This window comes from Loxodonta africana, chromosome 24 (assembly GCF_030014295.1).
Source record: "Loxodonta africana isolate mLoxAfr1 chromosome 24, mLoxAfr1.hap2, whole genome shotgun sequence".
In the NCBI taxonomy this organism is placed as follows: domain Eukaryota; kingdom Metazoa; phylum Chordata; class Mammalia; order Proboscidea; family Elephantidae; genus Loxodonta; species Loxodonta africana.
In genome coordinates, this window is record NC_087365.1 from 57860742 (window position 1) to 57880741 (window position 20000).

Sequence of the window (20000 nt, forward strand, 5' to 3'; positions counted from 1 at the left end):
GGTCATCTTTGATTTTCTTTTCTTTCTCCCCTTTTCTTCCCCCGGCCCCACTGCAAAGAAGTCTCTGCTGAAGCAACGCCAATGGAAAGCAGATGGTGCCGTGGGCTGGGTGGCACACCTTTTTGAAGGTGCCTGGTAGAGGGAGTTAAATGCATGGGCCAAATTGATTTTTATCAACCATGGATTTTTTAATTAACAGTGGTGTCCACTTACTGCTATCCATTATTTACTGTTTATCCACTAATTAAAAATTATGCTGCTTTTGCACTCAGACGAGCAGGGACATTTGAAATTAGATTGCATGGTTCAAATTACCTGAAGAATTAAATCTAGAGTGCCCAATTTCTCAGCCCACGCTAATGGGGCTTAAAATATGACCCGCTTCAGCCTGGTATATGACCATGACTCAGAGTACCAGGGCACGGAAAAACACCGTATGGAATCTGCCTGGGGCCTTTGGGGTGCTGGATGCTTGTTGAGCCCCTACTGTGTGCCAGGCACTCGGCCAAGGTCACTTTAAGATGCTTATATCAGTGCCCAGCCTCTAATTGTATTGCATTAAATGCTTTATTACATTGTGGTGGTTGGTCCTCCCAGCAACCCCAGGAGAGTATGATGGGTGGTCCGGTGCCAGCCACTGCACCTGGCAGTCCCCATGACTGACAGGCATAGTTTGCACAGCCACCCATGATGGAGGTTCTGCTGATGCCCCGATTTTGCAGACGAGGAAACAAAACTTCAGAGGGACGGTAGGGCTTGGCCAGTGTCAGGTGCTTCTTATCTATTTTATTTATTGTGATAATAAAATACACATAACATACCCTGAAATTATTGCCCTGAGATCATCTTTAAACCTTAAACCAAAAAATACCCCCTGAAGTCTTCTTAAAACCAAATAGTTTAGCTTAATGAGTAAAAAATCTGCCTTCAGTGCTGTGCTCTTTTCAGATCTATCGGTGTGGAATTAAACCAACAACCGCAACCCAAAAGGTTAGATAGGAACCTGAGGGGGCAGTGGGTTCATGTTAATGGGGGAGGAACAACTCGCTCGGAAAAGGAAGGTGAGAATGGTTGCACAACTTGAAGAATGTCATCAATGTCACACTGAATTGCACACGTAGAAGTTGTTGAACTGGTGTGTATTTTCTCACCACCACCACCAACAAAAGAAAAAAAAAATACACATGACATAAATTCACCGTTTTAACCATTTAAAAGTTTAAGTTTAGTGACATTTAGACCATTCACAAGCTTGTGCGACCATCACTCCTATCCAGTTCTAGAACATTGTCGTCGTCCTCAAAAGAAGCCCGTCCCCATCAGCCGTCACCCCTGCCCCTAGGCAACCACTAATCTACTTTCTGTTTCTATGGACTTACTTTTCTGGTATTTCTTATAAATATTTTTATTGTGTCTGCTTTTCACAACAATTTTCTTAGGTGGATGTGCTCATCCCATTTTACAGATGAAAAATGGAGGCTGAGCACTGTTTCACACCCAGGCTCACAATCCGTGTTTCCTCCCAAGAGCATCAAGACAGGAGAGGAGGGCGGAGAAAATGTTTGGGGTTTGTGGCCAGAGCCGAGGGACAAAATATCAGGTCTTTAGTTATCTTTCATAAAAGCACTGTTTTTTCTCATCCTAATTGACCTCAGTATGGATTATACCTCAGGATAAAGAAAACAAAAATCCTCACAACTGGACCAATAAGCAACATCATGATAAACGGGGAAAAGATTGAAATTGTCAAAGATTTAATTTTACTTGGCTCCACAATCAATACCCATGGAAGCAGCAGCCAGAAAATCAAAAGACATATTGTATTGGGCAAATCTACTGCAAAAGACCTCTTAAAGTGTTGAAAAGCAAAGATGTCACTTTGAAGACTAAGGTGCACCTGACCCAAGCCATGGTGTTTTCAATTGCCTCATATGCATGCGAAAGCTGGACAAGGAATAAGGAAGATAGAAGAACTGATGCCTTTGAACTGTGGTACTAGAGAAGAATGTTGAATATACCATGGACTCCTGAAAGGATGAACAAATCTGTCTTGGAAGAAGTACAACCAGAATGGTCCTTAGAAGCAACGATTGCGAGACTACGTCTCACATACTTTGGACATGTTGTCAGGAGAGACAAATCCCTGGAAAAGGACATCATGCTTGGCAAAGGACAGGGTCAGCAGAAAAGAGGAAGACCCTCATTGAGATGACTGACACAGTGGCTGCAACAATGAGCTCAAACATAGCAACAATTGTGAGGATGGCACAGGACTGGGAAGTGTTTCGTTCTATTGTACTCAGGGTCGCTATGAGTCAGGGCGAACTTGATGGCACCTAAAAACAATTGGCTTGCTCTGAGGTTCCTGAAGCCAGAGGCGTGTGAGGTGATTTTAGGAGCAAGGGTGAGTGTCTCTGATTCCAGTGGTTCCACGTTGATCTTAAAAAAAAAAAAACCCAGTGCCGTCGAGTCAATTCTGACTCATAGCGACCCTATATGCTGATCTTTAAAAAAAAAATTTCTAAGATGTTGATCTTAGAGGGTCTTAAAAAGCAGCAGTAGTTTTCATAGCAAACTTGTGATTTCACAGCCCAGTTGCTTAGGACAAGACTCTGTTTTAAAAGGCCGGGGTGGGGGGTGGATCTGCACTTAATCTTAAAATATTAATATTTTAAGTCAGTAGCATTTACTAAGTGAGTGTGTCAGGGACTCATAGTAAATTCTCTGAGGGTGATGTACCACAGGCAGACTTTGTCTCAAGAATGCAAAAGGATACAGTATTTCTTTCCTAGAGTTGCTGCAACAAAATACCACAAGGTCCCACAACTGCAAGGCTTAAAACAACAGAAAGTACTCTTTCACAGCTGTGGAGGCTAGAAGTCCAAGTCAGTCTGTAAGCAGGGCCATATACCCTCTGAAGGCTCCAGGGGAGAATGCTTCCTTGCCTCTTACTAGCTTCTGGTGACTTCTGGCAACATTTGCATTCCTTGGGTTTTAGCTGCATCATTCCAATTTTTGCCTCCATCTTCACATGGCCTTCTTCCCTCTCTGTGTCTCCTCTGAGTCTATGTCTTTGGGTCCAAATTTCTCTCTCCTTTCTCTGACAAAAGCATCGGTTATTGGATTTAGGTCTCACCCTAATCCAGTATGACTGAATCATAAATTGATTACAGCTGCAAAGACCCCATTCCCAAAAAAGGTCATGTTCAAAAGGGCAGAGACTCCAACAGCCTGAGACCAGAAGAATTAGATGGTGCCTGGCTACCACCAATGACCGCCCTGACAGGATACACAACAGAGAGTCCCTGATGGAGCAGGAGAAAAGTGGGGTGCAGAACTCAAATTCATGTAAAAACACCAGACTTAATTGTATGACTCAGACTAGAGGAACCCCAGAAGACGTGGCCCCCAGACTCTCTGTTAACTCAGGACTAAAACCATTCCCCAAGCCAACTCTTTAGACAAAGAAGACTACAAGACATAAAATGATACTCGTGAAGAGTGTGCTTCTTAGCTCAAGTAGATACATGAGACTAAATGGGCAGCTCCTGTCGGGAGGTGAGATGAGTAGAAAGGGACAGGAGCTGGTTGAATGGGCATGGGAAATCTGGGGTAGAAAGGAGGAGCATGTTGTCACATTATAGGGATAGCAACTAGAGTCACATAACAGTATGTGTATAAATTTTTGTATGAGAAATTAACTTGAGTTGAAAACTTTCACCTAAAGCACAACAACAACAAACAAAAAAAAAAAGCAAAGATAGTCACGTTCACAGTTACCAGGAGTTAAGATTTGAACACACATTTTGGGAGGCACAATTCAACCTATAACAGAAACCAATGGCCATCTTAAGCCCAGGTCCCCCCAGCAACCTGACCTTTGTTCGTTCATTTCTTTGCCCACACACAAACACTTCAAACCCACTGCCAATGAGTCGATTCCGACTCATAGCAACCCTGTAGGACAGAGCAGAACTGCCCCATAGGGTTTCCAAAGAGTGGCTGGTGGATTTGAGCTGCCGGCCTTTTGGTTAGCAGTTTAGTTCTTAATCCCTGCTCCACCAGGGCTCCCACAACTGAATGCCTATTATATGCCAGGTGCTGCGATAGGTCCTGGGTTTATCAGGCTGCACAGGGTGGCCAGAATTTCTGTTCTCATGGAAAGGTAGGCATTGTGAAATATAACTCCACACCGTCATGTTGTTGTTGGGTGCTGTTCAGTCAACTCGAATTCGTAGCCATCCCACGTGACAGAGTAGAACTGTCCCAGATGGTTTTCTTGGCTGTAATTTTTTTTTTTAATTTTATTTTATTAACTTTTATTGAGCTTCAAGTGAACGTTTACAAATCAAGTCAAACTGTCACATATAAGTTTATATACACCTTACTCCATACTCCCACTTGCTCTCCCCCTAATAAGTCAGCACTTCCAGTCTCTCGTGACAATTTTGCCAGCTTCCAACTCTCTCTACCCTCCTATCTCCCCTCCAGACAGGAGATGCCAACACAGTCTCAAGTGTCCACCTGATACAAATAGCTCACTCTTCATCAGCATCTCTCTCCTACCCACTGTCCAGTCCCTTTCATGTCTGATGAGTTGTCTTCGGGAATGGTTCCTGTCCTGGGCCAACAGAAGGTTTGAGGACCATGACTGCCAGAATTCCTCTAGTCTCAGCCAGACCATTAAGTCTGGTCTTTTTGTGAGAATTTGGGGTCTGCATCCCACTGGTCTCCTGCTCCCTCAGGGGTTCTCTGTGGTGCTCCCTGTCAGGGCAGTCATTGGTTGTGGCCGGGCACCATCTAGTTCTTCTGATCTCAGGATGATGTAGGTCTCTGGTTCATGTGGCCCTTTCTGTCTCTTGGGCTCTTAGTTATCGTGTAACCTTGGTGTTCTTCATTCTCCTTTGATCCAGGTGGGTTGAGACCAATTGATGCATCTTAGATGGCCGCTTGTTAGCATTTAAGACCCCAGACGCCACATGTCAAAGTGGGATGCAGAATGTTTTCATAATAGAATTATTTTACCAAATGACTTAGAAGTCCCCTTAAACCATGGTCCCCAAACCCCCGCCCTTGCTCCGCTGACCTTTGAAGCATTCAGTTTATCCCGGAAACTTCTTTGCTTTTGGTCCAGTCCAGTTGAGCTGACCTTCCATGTATTGAGTATTGTCCTTCCCTTCACCTAAAGCAGTTCTTATCTACTAAATAATCAGTAAAAAGCCCTCTCCCTCCCTCCCTTCCTCCCCCCTCGTAACCACAAAAGTATGTGTTCTTCTCAGTTTATACTATTTCTCAAGATCTTATAATAGTGGTCTTATACAATATTTGTCCTTTTGCCTCTGACTCATTTCGCTCAGCATAATGCCTTCCAGGTTCCTCCATGTTATGAAATGTTTCACAGATTATTCACTGTTCTTTATCAATGCGTAGTATTCCATTGTGTGAATATACCACAATTTATTTACCCATTCATCCGTTGATGGACACCTTGGTTGCTTCCAGCTTTTTGCTATTGTAAACAGAGCTGCAATAAACATGGGTGTGCATATATCTGTTTGTGTGAAGGCTCTTGTTTCTCTAGGGTATATTCCGAGGAGTGGGATTTCTGGGTTGTATGGTAGTTCTATTTCTAACTGTTTAAGATAACGCCAGATAGATTTCCAAAGTGGTTGTACCATTTGACATTCCCACCAGCAGTGTATAAGAGTTCCAATCTCTCCGCAGCCTCTCCAACATTTATTATTTTGTGTTTTTTGGATTAATGCCAGCCTTGTTGGAGTGATGGAATCTCATCGTAGTTTTAATTTGCATTTCTCTCATGGCTAATGATCGAGAGCATTTTCTCATGTATCTGTTAGCTGCCTGAATATCTTCTTTAGTGAAGTGCATGTTCATATCCTTTGCTCACTTCTTGATTGGGTTGTTTGTCTTTTTGTGGTTGAGTTTTGACAGAATCATATAGATTTTAGAGATCAGAGGCGCTGGTCAGAGATGTCATAGCTGAAAATTCTTTCCCAGTCTGTAGATGGTCTTTTTACTCTTTTGGTGAAGTCTTTAGATGAGCATAGGTGTTTGATTTTTAGGAGCTCCCAGTTATCTGGTTTCTCTCGATCATTTTTGGTAATGTTTTGTATTCTATTTATGCCATGTATTAGGGCTCCTAATGTTGTCCCTATTTTTTCTTCCATGATCTTTATCGTTTTAGTCTTTATGTTTCAGACTTTGATCTGCTTGGAGTCAGGTTTTGTGCATGGTGTGAGGTATGGGTCCTGTTTCATTTTTTTGCAAATGGATATCCAGTGATGCCAGCACCATTTGTTAAAAAGACTGTCTTTTCCCCAATTAACTGACACAGGGCCTTTGTCAAATATCAGCTGCTCATATGTGGATGGATTTATATCTGGGTTCTCAATTCTGTTCCATTGGTCTATGTGTCTGTTGTTGTACCAGTACTAGGCTGTTTTGACTACTGTGGCTGTATAATAGGTTCTGAAATCAGGTAGAGTGAGGCCTCCCACTTTCTTCTTCTTTTTCAGTAAAGCTTTTCTATCCGGGGCTTCTTTCTCTTCCATATGAAGTTGGTGATTTGTTTCTCCATCACATTAAAAAATGACATTGGAATTGGATCAGAAGTGCATTGTATGTATAGATGGCTTTTGGTAGAATAGATATTTTTACTCTGTTAAGTCTTCCTATCCATGAGCAAGGTATGTTTTTCCACTTAAGTAGGTCCTTTTTAGTTTCTTGTAGTAGTACTTTGCAGTTTTCTTTGTATAGGTCTTTTACATCTTTGGTAAGATTTATTCCTAAGTATTTTATCTTCTTGGTGGCTACTGTGAATGGTATTGATTTGGTTATTTCCTCTTTGATGTTCTTTTTGTTGATGTAGAGGAATCCAAGTGATTTTTCTATGTTTATCTTATAACCTGAGACTGCCAAACTCTTCTAATAGTTTCAGTAGTTTTCTGGAGGATTCCTTAGGGTTTTCTGTGTATAAGATCATGTCATCTGCAAATAGACATAATTTTACTTCCTCCTTGCCAATCCAGATGCCCTTTTTTTCTTTGTCTAGCCTCATTGCTCTGGCTAGGACTTCTAGCACAATGTTGAATAAGAGCGGTGATAAAGGGCATCCTTGTCTGGTTCCCGTTCTCAAGGGAAATGCTTTCAGGCTCTCTCCATTTAGAGTGATGTTGGCTGTTGGCTTTGTATAGATGCCCTTTATTATGTTGAGGAATTTTCCTTCAACTCCTATTTTGGTGAGAGTTTTTATCATAAATGGGTGTTGGACTTTGTCAAATGCCTTTTCTGCATCAATTGATAAGATCATGTGGTATTTGTCTTTTGTTTTATTTATATGGTGGATTACATTAATGGTTTTTCTAATATTAAACCAGCCTTGCATACCTGGTATAAATCCCACTTGGTCATGGTGGATTAATTTTTTGATATGTTGTTGAATTCTATTGGCTAGAATTTTGTTGAGGATTTTTGCATCTATGTTCATGAGGGATATAGGTCTGTAATTTTGTTTTTTTGTGATGTCTTTACCTGGTTTTGGTATCTGGGAAATAGTGGCTTCATAGAATGAGTTAGGTAGTATTCCGTCATTTTCTATGCTTTGAAACACCTTTAGTAGTAGTGGTGTTAACTCTTCTGTGAAAGTCTGGTAGAACTCTGCAGTAAAGCCATCCAGGCCACGGCTTTTTTGTCGGGAGTTTTTTGATTACCTTTTCAATCTCTTTTTTTGTTATGGGTCTATTTAGTTGTTGTACTTCTGATTGTGTTAGTTTAGGTAGGTAGTGTTTTTCCAGGAATTCATCCATTTCTTCTAGGTTTGCAAATTTGTTAGAGTACAATTTTTCGTAATAATCGGATATGATTCTTTTAATTTCAGTTGGGTCTGTTGTGATGTGGCCCATCTTGTTTCTTATTTGGGTTATTTGTTTCCTTTCCTGTATTTCTTTAGTCAGTCTGGCCAGTGGTTTATCAATTTTGTTAATTTTTTTGGAGAACCAGCTTTTGGCTTTGTTAATTCTTTCAATTGTTTTTCTGTTCTGTAATTCATTTAGTTCAGCTCTAATTTTTATTATTTGTTTTCTTCTGGTGCCTGATGGATTCTTTTGTTGCTCACTTTCTATTTGTTCAAGTTGTAGGGACAGTTCTCTGATTTTGGCTCTTTCTTCTTTTTGTATGTGTGCATTTATCAATATAAATTGGCCTCTGAGCACTGCTTTTGCTGTGTCCCAGAAGTTTTGATAGGAAGTATTTTCATCCTCGTTGCATTCTATGAATTTCCTTATTCCCTCCTTGATGTCTTCTATAACCCAGTCTTTTTTCAGGAGGGTATTGTTCAGTTTGCAAGTATTTGATTTCTTTTCCCTAATTTTTCTGTTATTGATTTCCACTTTTATGCCCTTGTGGTCTGAGAAGATGCTTTGTAATATTTCAATGTTTTGGATTCTGCAAAGGTTTGTTTTATGACCTAATATGTGGTCTATTCTAGAGAATGTTCCATGTGCACTAGAAAAAAAGTATACTTTGCAGCAGTTGGGTGGAGAGTTCTGTATAAGTCAATAAGGTCAAGTTGGTTGATTGTAGTAATTAGGTCTTCCGTGTCTCTATTGAGCTTCTTACTGGATGTCCTGTCCTTTTCCGAAAGTGGTGTGTTGAAGTCTCCTACTATAATTGTGGAGGTGTCTATCTCACTTTTCAGTTCTGTTAAAATTTGATTTATGTATCTTGCAGCCCTGTCATTGGGTGCATAAATATTTAATATGGTTATATCTTCCTGGTCAATTGTCCCTTTTATCATTATGTAGTGTCCTTCTTTATCCTTTGTGGTGGATTTAAGTTTAAAGTCTATTTTGTCAGAAATTAATATTGCTACTCCTGCTCTTTTTTGCTTATTGTTTACTTGATATATTTTTTTCCATCCTTTGAGTTTTAGTTTATTTGTGTCTCTAAGTCTAAGGTGTGTCTCTTGTAGGCAGCATATAGACGGATCGTGTTTCTTTATCCAGTCTGAGACTCTCTGTCTCTTTATTGGCGCATTTAGTCCATTTACATTCAGCGTAATTATAGATAAGTATGTTTTTTATGTGTTTAGTGTTGTCATTTTGATGCCTTTTTATGTGTGTTGTTGACAATTTCAATTTTCCACTTACTTTTTGTGCTGAGATGTTTTTCTTTGTAAATTGTGTGTTCCTCATTTTCATAGTATTTGACTTTATGTTTGCTGAGTTGTTGCGTTTTTCTTGGTTTTTATTTTGAGTTATGGAGTTGTTATACCTCTTTGTGGTTACCTTACTATTTACCCCTATTTTTCTAAGTAAAAACCTAACTTGTATTGTCCTATATCGCCTTGTATCCCTCTCCATATGGCAGTTCTATGCCACCTGTATGTAGTCCCTCTTTTTGATTATTGTGATCTTTTACATATTGACTTCACTGATTCCCTGTTTTGAGCATTTTTTTTAAATTAATCTTAATTTGTTTTTGTGATTTCCCTATTTGAGTTGATATCAGGATGCTCTGTTCTGTGACCTTGTGTTGTGCTGGTATCTGATATTATTGGTTTTGTGACCAAACAATTTCCTTTAGTATTTCTTGTAGCTTTGGTTTGGTTTTTGCAGATTCTCTAAGCTTGTGTTTATCTGTAAATATTTTAATTTCGCCCTCATATTTGAGAGAGAGTTTTGCTGGATATATGATCCTTGGCTGGCAGTTTTTCTCCTTCAGTGCTCTGTATATGTCATCCCATTGCCTTCTTGCCTGCATGGTTTCTGTTGAGTAGTCTGAACTTATTCTTATTGATTCTCCCTTGTAGGAGACCTTTCTTTTATCCCTGGCTGCTTTTAAAATTTTCTCTTTATCTTTGGTTTTGGCAAGTTTGATGATAATATGTCTTGGTGTTTTTCTTTTTGGATCAATGTTAAACGGGGTTCGATGAGCATCTTGGATAGATATCCTTTCGTCTTTCATGATGTCAGGGAAGTTTTCTGTCAGCGTATCTTCAACTATTCTCTCTGTGTTTTCTGTCCTCCCTCCCTGTTCTGGGACTCCAATCACGCACAAGTTATCCTTCTTGATAGAGTCCCACATGATTCTTAGGGTTCCTTCATTTTTTAAAATTCTTTTATCTGATTTTTTTTCAGCTATGTTCATGTTAATTCCCTGGTCCTCCAGATTTCCCACTCTGCATTCTAATTGCTGGAGTCTGCTCCTCTGACTTCCTATTGCGTTGTCTAATTCTGTAATTTTATTGTTAATCTTTTGGATTTCTGAATGCTGTCTCTCTATGGATTCTTGCAACTTATTAATTTTTCCACTATGTTCTTGAATAATCTTTTTGAGTTCTTCAACTGTTTTATCAGTGTGTTCCTTGGCTTTTTCTGCAGATTGCCTTTATTTCATTTCTGAGGTCATGCCTGATGTCTTGAAGCATTCCGTAAATTAGTTTTTTATATTCTGTATTGGATAATTCCAGGATTGTATCTTCATTTGGGAAAGATTTTGATTCTTTTGTTTGGGGGGTTGTAGAAGCAGTCATGGTCTGCTTCTTTATGTGGTTTGATATCGACTGCTGTCTCCGAGCGATCACTAAGATATCGTAGTGATTTATTCTATGTTTGCTCACTGAGTCTCGTCTTGTTTTGTTTTCTTTCAATATACGTGGATGGGCTACTAGATTGTGCTGTCTTGATTGTTGTAGCCCTTGACTTACTTATGACCTATTACGAGCTGGTTTGGGCTCTTACCAGATATATATGCCTGAGTCCATTCACTATTCTTGAGTAGAATCTGATTTTGGGTCATCAAGTGTGTGATGCACCCTATCATCTATCCACCTTGAGAAGTAGTGGTGATAGTTGTGTGCACCAGATTCTAGTAGCAGCTGGGGTTCACACTCCAGGCGGGGCAGGATGCTGACAGGCTTCCCCCAAGTGTCAGTGAGGTAGGTGTGTCTCTATTCCTAAAGCACCTTGGTGGGTGGGCTCTGCAGCTGTACCTTAGGCCCCCAATGCAAGTACCTCTACAGATTGGTAGGTGTCACCCTCCTTAGACCCCTAAGGCAGGAGGCTATGTGGTCTGGGGGGAGCTTCAGCCCTCAGCTCCCTGTTGTGGGTCAGTGAGGGCTCTGTTGAATACCCTGGGAAACTTGTCTTTCCAGTAAATCCGCTAAAAAAAAATGCTGTCAGATCCCTATCAGAAATGCCTTTGCATTATAATAGCCACCTTGTTCCCTGTAGGGATGAAAGCTGGAGACTGCGGATCACATATGCTTGGCTGGAGCTGGTTCTGTGTTTTTAGTCCAATTAGGGAAGGGTTTTTGGTCCCTGGGTTTTTTGTGGTTGCTTCTCGCAGGCTGGAAGAATGGGTTAGGAAAAGACCAAAAAAAAAAGGAAAAGAAAAACCACGGAGCAGTTCTCCCTCTGGCTCAGGAAATTCCAATGTTAATGAAGCCGCCTGGGAAGGGGAGGGGAGGGTTCAGAAAAATAGGAGAGAGTAGCATCCCAGAATATAGACAAAGTTACTTATCTTGCTTGGGATGACTATTTTATCAGAGATTCCCGAGAGGCGTGTCGCCTATGTGTGCTGGCTGGGTAGAGATTGCCCCCGAGAGTGAGGCCCGCAGAAGCTGCGGTCAGTTCCTCCGCTGCCAGTCCAAAGCCCAGCTTCAAGGTTCCCCAGCTGGGACGCTACACTCCCGGCTCCAAAAACAGTTGCTGCCTCCCGGGGACTTCTCCCGCCAGCCGCGTCACCGCACTGCCCGCGTGGACTGGCTGGGCCCCCTCCCGGTGTCAGTTCAGGGGTGCAGGGCTGCGCTCCGTGTTTGCACCGTCACAGGATGTGGTGCTCAGCTCCCCTGCGCCCAATCCTAAGCCCGGCGCCAGGGTTACCTGACTGGGACGCTGGCTCCAGGCTCCGAAAACAGTCGCTGCTTCCCCGTAGTGGTTCGTTCTCCTTCTCTGTCACTCAGTTCAACTCTTTAAATCTGTGTTTGTTGGTCAGGGTTCATAGACTGTCATGTATGTGATTGATTTACTTGTTTTTCCGAGTCTTTGTTGCAAGAGGGATCCGAGGTAGTGTCTACCTAGTCAGCCATCTTGGCCCCCTATTTCTTGGCTGTAATCTTTACAGAAGCAGATCACTGGGTCTTTCTCCTGCAGAGCTGCTGGGTGAGTTTGAACCGCCAACCTTTTGGTTAGCAGTTGAGCACTTAACCATTATGTCACCAGGGCTTCGTCATAAGTGTCACAAAAGAAATTCAGGTGGTGGCCAAAACCTTTGATGTTTTCTCAATGTACTTGGAGTGAAACCCAAGATTTCCTTGGATTCCTTTAAAATCGGCCGTTTGCTTGTCTTTCCAGCTTCATCCATGAGATCCATCTACATTTCTGTACTGTGTGTTCCTAGGGATGTGCCTCAGGACCACTGCATGTGGTGTTCCTCGGCCTGGCACACCCTTCCTGCTGCTTTGGGCTTATCCTTCATTGAAGCCTCAGCATAAACTACCCTGTCTGGCAGGCTGGGAAACCCGGTGTCATAGTGGTTAAGAGCTACGGTTGCTAATCAAAAGGTCGGCAGTTCAAATCCACTAGGTGCTTCTTGGGAACCTCATGGGGAAGTTCTACTCTGTCCTATAGGGTCACTATGAGTCAGAATCGACTCAACGGCAATGGGTTTGGTTTTTTTTTTTTTCTGGCAGGGTGACATCCAGTGAGGCCCCTCTGCTTTTCCCACTCCCTTCTTTTCTGCCAAGTACTTGTCACATCTGGCAATTATTTATCTGCTTTCTGTTTTTCCAATTGTTCCACTCATGTCCATTGCGCCACCCGGGCTCCTTTTTTTATGAAGCGTACTCGCCAGTTATTTTGTCATTCTCGTTACTGGTTGCCATCGAGTCAATTCTGACTCAAGGTGACCCTACAGGACAGAGTAGAACTGCTCCATAGGGTTTCTAAGGAGTGGCTGGTAGATTCGAACAGCTGACCTTGTGGTTAGCAGCCAAGCTCTTAACCACTGTGCCACCAGGGCTCCTATTTTATCATATGTTCCTCAACTTGGATTTGTATGATCTTTGCTCATGACTAAATTCAGCTTATGCAGGTTTGGCAGGAATGCCATAGAAGTGATGTAGTGTTCTTCTCAATTCATTTTATCAGGAGGCACATGTCATCTTGTCCCATTGTTGGTGATGTTAACTTTGATCATCTGTTGAAATAGCTGTCTGCCAGGTTTCTCCAATGTTAAATGATGACTTTCATTGTAACTAATAATTATGTTATGGGGATATGCTTAGAGACAATGCAAATATCCTTTTTTCATTATATTTTCCTTTACTCATTTTGGCATCCATTGATGACTACCGATGATTCTTGTGTGCAGCATGGATAACTGTGGTGTTTTCCAAATGGGGCTTTTCTGCTTCCATCATTCATTTTGCATTTATTAATTGGAATTGTGCTGTAGGAAGCGCTATCCCTTCTCGCCATTTATCTATTTATTCAATTGTTCTTTATATCAGTATGAACTCACGGATATTTATTTTATAGGTTATAAGCCATTGCTATAATTATTTTACCCCCACACATCTGTCAGTTTGTCATACTGTGGGGGCTTGCATGTTGCTGTGGTGCTGGAAGCTACACCACTTGTATTCAAATACCAGGAGGGTCACCCATGGCAGGCAGGTTTCACTGACCTTCCATTAATAATAGGAAGGTGGAATATATGACGTCTGAGTCTAGGAAAGCTGCAAATCATTCAAAAACGAAATCGAAGACATAAAGATCAATATCCTAGGCATTGGTGAGCTGAAATGGACTGGCCATTTTGAATCAGACAATCATATGGTCTACTATGCCAGGAATGACAACTTGAAGAGGAATGGCATTGCATTCACTCTCAAAAAGAACGTTTCAAAATTTATGCTCATGTACAATACTGTCGTCAGTGATAAGATAATATCCACACACCTACCAGGAAGACCAGTTAATACCATTATTATTCAAATTTATGCACCAACTACTAAGGCCCAAGATGAAGACACTGAAGATTTTCACCAACTTCTGTAGTCTGGAATTGAACATAAAATAGGATGCATTGTTAATTACTGGTGATTGGAATGCAAAAGTTGGAAACAAAGAAGGATTGGTAGTTGGAAAATATGACCTTGGTGATAGAAATGATGCCAGAGATCGCATGATAGAATTTTGCAAGACCGACGACTTCTTCATTGCAAATACCATTTTTCAACAACATGAATGGTGACTCTACACGTGGACCTCACTGGATGGAATACACAGGAATCAAATAGACTAAATCTATGGACAGAGGTGATTGAAACGCTCAAAATCACCACTCAGAACAATGCAAATTCAAGCTGAAGTTGAAGAAAATTAGAACAAGACCACAAGAGCCAAAGTATGACCTCGAGTATAACCCATCTGAATTTAGAGACCATTTCAAGAATAGATTGGATGAGTTGAACACTAATGATTGAAGACCAGATGAGTTGTGGGGTAATGTCAAGGACACCATACATGAAGGTCTTTAAAAAGACAGGAAAGAAAGAGAAGACCAAAGTGGATGTCAGAAGAGACTCTGAAACTTGCTCTTGAACAGTGAGTAGCTAAAGTAAACAGAAGAAATGATGAAGTAAACGAGCTGAACAGAAAATTTCAAAGGGTGATTTGAGAAGACAAAGTATTATAATGACATGTACAAAGACCTAGAGTTAGAAAACCAAAAGGGAAGAACACGCTTGGCATTTCTCAAGCTGAAAAAACTGAAGAAAAAATTCAAACTTTAAGTTGCAAATATTAACTGATGCAGAAAGCATCAAAAGAAGATGGAAAGAATACACAGTCATTGCATCAAGAAGAACTGGTCAATATTCAACCATTTCAGGAGGTGGCATATGATCAGAAACCGATGGTACTGAAGGAGGAAGTCTAAGCCGCATTGAAGGCGTTGTCAAAAAATAAGGCTCCAGGAATTGACTGAAGACCAATGGAGATGTTTCAACAAATGGATACCGTGCTGGAAGTGCTCACTCGTCTATGCCAAGGAATTTGGAAGACAGCTACATGGCCAACCAACTGGAAGAGATCCATATTTATGCCTATTGCAAAGAAAGGTGATCCAATAGAAAGTGGAAATTATCAAACAATATCATTAATATCACACACAAGTAAAATTTTGCTGAAGATTATTCAAAAGCGGCTGCAGCAGAACATCAACAGGGAACTGCCAAAAATTCAAACTGGACTCAGAGAGGATGTGGAACAATGGACATCATTGCTGATGTAGGATGTATCCTGGCTGAAAGCAGAGAATACCAGAAAGACGTTTACCTGTGTTTTATTAACTATGCAAAGGCATTTGTCTGTGTGGATCATATCAAATTATGGATAACATTGTGAAGAATGGGAATTCCAGAACACTTAATTGTGCTCATGAGGAACCTGTACTTAGACCAAGAGGTAGTCATTCAAACAAAACAAGGGGATACTGCGTAGTTTAAGGTCAGAAAAAGTGTGCGTCAGGGTTGTATCCTTTCACCATACTTATTCAATCTGTATGCTGAGCAAATAGTCTGAGAAGCTGGACTATATGAAGAAGAATGGGGCATCAGGATTGGAGGAAGACACATTAACAACTTTTGATATGGAGATGACACAACCTTCTTGCTGAAAGTGAAGAGGATTTGCAGTACTTACTGATGAAGATCAAGGACCACCGCCTTCAGTATGGATTACACCTCAACATAAAGAAAACAAAAATCCTCACAACTGAACCAATAAGCAACATCATGATAAACAGAGAAAAGACTGAAGGTGTCATGGGTTTCATTTTACTTGGATGCACAATCAGCACCCATGGAAGCAGCAGTCAAGAAATCAAGGGATACATTGCCTTGGGCAAATCTACTGCTGAAGAGCTCTTTAAAGAGTTAAAAAGCAAAGATGTCACCTGGAAAACTGTCTTAGTCATCTGGTGCTACTGTAACAGAAATACCACAAGTGGATGGCTTTAACAAAGAAAAATTCATTTTCTCACAGTCCAGTAGGCTAGAGGTCCAAATTCAGGGCACCAGCTCCAGGAGAAGGCTTTCTCTCTCTGCCGGCTCTGGAGGAAGGTCCTTGTGATGTATCAGTCTTCCCTTGGTCTGGGAGCATCTCAGTACAGGAACCTCAGGTCCAAAGGATGCGCTGTGATCCCAGCACTGCTTTCTTGGTGGTATGAGATCCCATGTCTCTCTGCTCGCTTCTCTCTTTTATATCTCAAAAGAGATTGGCTTAAGACACTATCTAATTTTATAGATCTCACCAATACAACTGCCACTAATCCATCTCATTATATCATAGTGATAGGATTTACAACACATAGGGAAATCACAGCAGATAACAAAATGGTAGACAATCATATAATACTGGGAATCATCCCCAAGCCAAGTTGACAGATATTTTTGGGAGACACAATTGAATCCATGACAAACACTAAGGTGTGTCTGACCCAAGCCATGGTGTTTTCAATTGCCTCGTATGCATCAAAAGCTGCACAATGAATAAGGACGACTAAAGAAGAATTGATGCCTTTGAATTATGATGTTGGTGAAGAATATTGAATATACCATGCACTGCCAAAAGAATGAAAAAATCTGTCTTGAAAGAAATACAGCCAGACTGCTCCTTAGATGCAAGAATGGCCAGACTATGTGTCACATACTTTGGGCTTGTTATTGGAGGCATCAGTCCCTGGAGAAGGACATCATGCTTGGTAAAGTAGAGGATCATCAAAAAAGAGGAACACCCTCAACAAGATAGATTGACACATTGGCTGCAACAACAGGCTCAAGCATAGCAACGATTGTGAGGATGGTGCAGGACCTGGCAGTGTTTGTTTCTGTCGTACATGGGGTCACTATAAGTTGAAACCTATTCAACGGCACCTGACAACAACAACATCATTACTTATTATGTTGTTCTAATTTTCCCCAAGTTAGCCATTGGAGCTCCTTCAGCTTATCTCCTGTGTCCTTTTTACAGGCCATCATCACTTTTTTTTTTAGTATCTCCTCATTTTCTAGCATGACAAGATGCTCCAGGTTCATCTCATAATTTCCCTGCTCCAGCTCTGGAAACAGCCACTTCTCTAAGGAGTACTAATTCATTTTTATTGGAGAGAGGTGTTTAGAAACCAAGATCTGAGTGATGGGTGTGCTCAAGGCTATTAGGGTGTTACTTCTTCCAGGCTCCTCAGCTGTTTTCTTTCATTTTTATTGTGGTAAAAATATATATAACAGAACATCTGTCATTTTGACATGTTTTTTACATGTATAATTCAGTGGCATTAATTACATTCATCATGTTAGGCAAACATTACTGCTATTCTTTTCCAAAATTTTCTAACACTTTTAACAGAACTCAATGCACTCTAAAAAATTACTCTTCCTCTCCTTCTCCCTCCCATCCCTGGTAACTGCTAATAAGCATTGGTCTCTATACACTTGCCTATTCTAGACATTTCATATAAGTGGAATCATACATTATTTGTTCTCTTGTGACTGACTTATTTCACTGAGCATAATGTTTTCAAGGTTCATCCATGCTGTAGCATGTATCAGGGCTTCATTTCTCTTTATGGCTGAGTGATATTGCATTGTATAGATACACCTCATTTTGTTTACCCATTCAGTTATTGATGGACATTTAGGTTGTTTCAACCTTTTAGCTACTGTGAATAGTGCTAAAATGAACACTGGTGTACAAGTATCTCTTTGCATTTCTACTTTCAATTCTTTTGGGTATATACCTAAGAGTAAAATTGCTGAGTCATATGGTAATTCTACATTTAACTCTTTGAGGAACTGCCAAACTGTTTTCCACGGTGGTTGTACCATTTACAATCCCACCAGCAATGGATAAGGGGTCCAGTTTTCCACATCCTTATCAACACCTGTTTTGTTTTCTTCTTCTCCTTCTCCTCCTCCTTTTTAATTATAGCCACCAAGTGGGGGTGAAGTGGCATCTCATTGTGGTTTTGATTTGTGTTTATCTAAATGACTAATGATGTTGAGCATCTTTTCATATGCTAGTTGGCCATTCGTATATTGTTGGTGAGATGTCTATCAAATTTCTTTGCCTAATTTTTTATCACATTGCTTGTGTTTTTGTTGTTAAGTTATAGGAGTTCTTTTTATATTCTGGATACTAAAGCCTTATCTGATGCACAGTTTCTCAAAAATTTTCTCCCAATCTGTAGTTTGTTTCTTCACTTTATAAAGTTCTTTGATACACAAAATTTTTAATTTTAATAAAGTCCAATTTGTCTATTTTATCTTTTGTTGCTTGTGCTTTTGGTGTCATATCTAAGAATCCATTGTAAAAAACTAGATACTGAAGCATTACCCCTATGTTTTCTTCTAAGAGTTTTATGGTTTTAGTTGTTACATTTAGGTCCTTGATCCATTGTGAGTTAATTTTCACATATGGTGTTTTCTTCTTTCCTTCATTCTCTCCTTCCTTGTTCCCCTCCCTCTTTCCCTCCCTCCCTCCCCTCCTTCATTCCTTTCAACTGTCTCTCCCATTGGCCTTCCAGCTCCTTGAGAGCAGGGTCTTGTTCATTTCTGGTTCACTGGTACCCAGTACAGTTGCCAGTGGGTGCTCAGTAAAGATTTGTTGTGTTATGACATGGAAAGTGCTTAGAACAATGCCTTCACATAGTGTTTAAAAAATGCTAGTTATAGCTATTATATTTAGTGAGAGCAAGGTATGTGAGGTCCTTGTTGACACTTTTCCCACACCTCAGGATTTCCCCTCTTAAAACTTGGCTGGAGATTCCCAACATGTGCATGGCTATTAGGATCATCTCCCATGTGCCTGTCAGTTTGTTGTACTGTGGGGGCTTGAGTGATACTGGAAGCTATGCCACCAGTATTCAGATACCAACAGGGTCACCCATGGCAGACAGGTTTCAGCTGAGCTTCCAGACTAAGACAGACTAGGAAGAAGGACCCAGCAGTCTACTTCTGAAAAGAATAAGCTAGTGAAAACCTTATGAATAGCAACGGGACATTGTCTGATATAGTGCTGGAAGATGAGCCCCCTGGGTTAGAAGGCTCTCAAACTATGATTGGGGAAGAGCTGCCTCCTCAAAGTAGAGTCAACCTTAATGATCTGGATGGATCAGGGTCTTCATTTTCTGATGTGGCATGACTCAAAATGAGAAGAAACAGCTGCAAACATCCATTAATAGTCGGAACCTGGAATGTATGAACTATGAATCTAGGAAAATTGGAAATCAGCAAAAATGAAATGGAACACATAAACATTGATATTCTAGGCATTAGTGAGCTGAAATGGACTGGTATTTGTCATTTTGAATTGGACAATCCTATGGCCTACTATGCCAGGAATGACAACTTGAAGAGGAATGGCATTGCATTCATTTTCAAAAAGAACATTTCAAGTTCTATCCTGAAGTGCAATGCTGCCAATGGTAGGGTAATATCCATATGCCTACAAAGAAGACCAATTAATACAACTATTATTCAAATTTACACACCAGACGGGGGCCAAGATGGTGGAGTAGTCAGATGATTCCGGTGATCCCTCTTACAACAAAGACCTGATAAAACAAGTGGAGCGATTATATATATGACAAGCTAGAAACCCTGAACATTGAAGGCAAAGTTAGGAAATCAGACTGAGCGGCAAGGGGAGGGAGAGATGGTTCAGAAGCAGTGAGGAGTTTCTGGACCTGATTTGGCAGTAACTGCTGCCCATCAGGCATGATCCTCTGGTGCTAGCTACCATGGCAGGGCTGGCAGTAGCATGTGGGATGTGAATTCCTCAGGGAGAGACAGTGAGCTGCATAGTCTACTCACACCTCTCGAATCAGAGAAGAACAGTGCTCTTGGCAAAAGATAAGTACTTGTGTCTAATTTACTGCGCTCCCAACCCCCAAACTGGCTTCAGTGGCTGTTGATT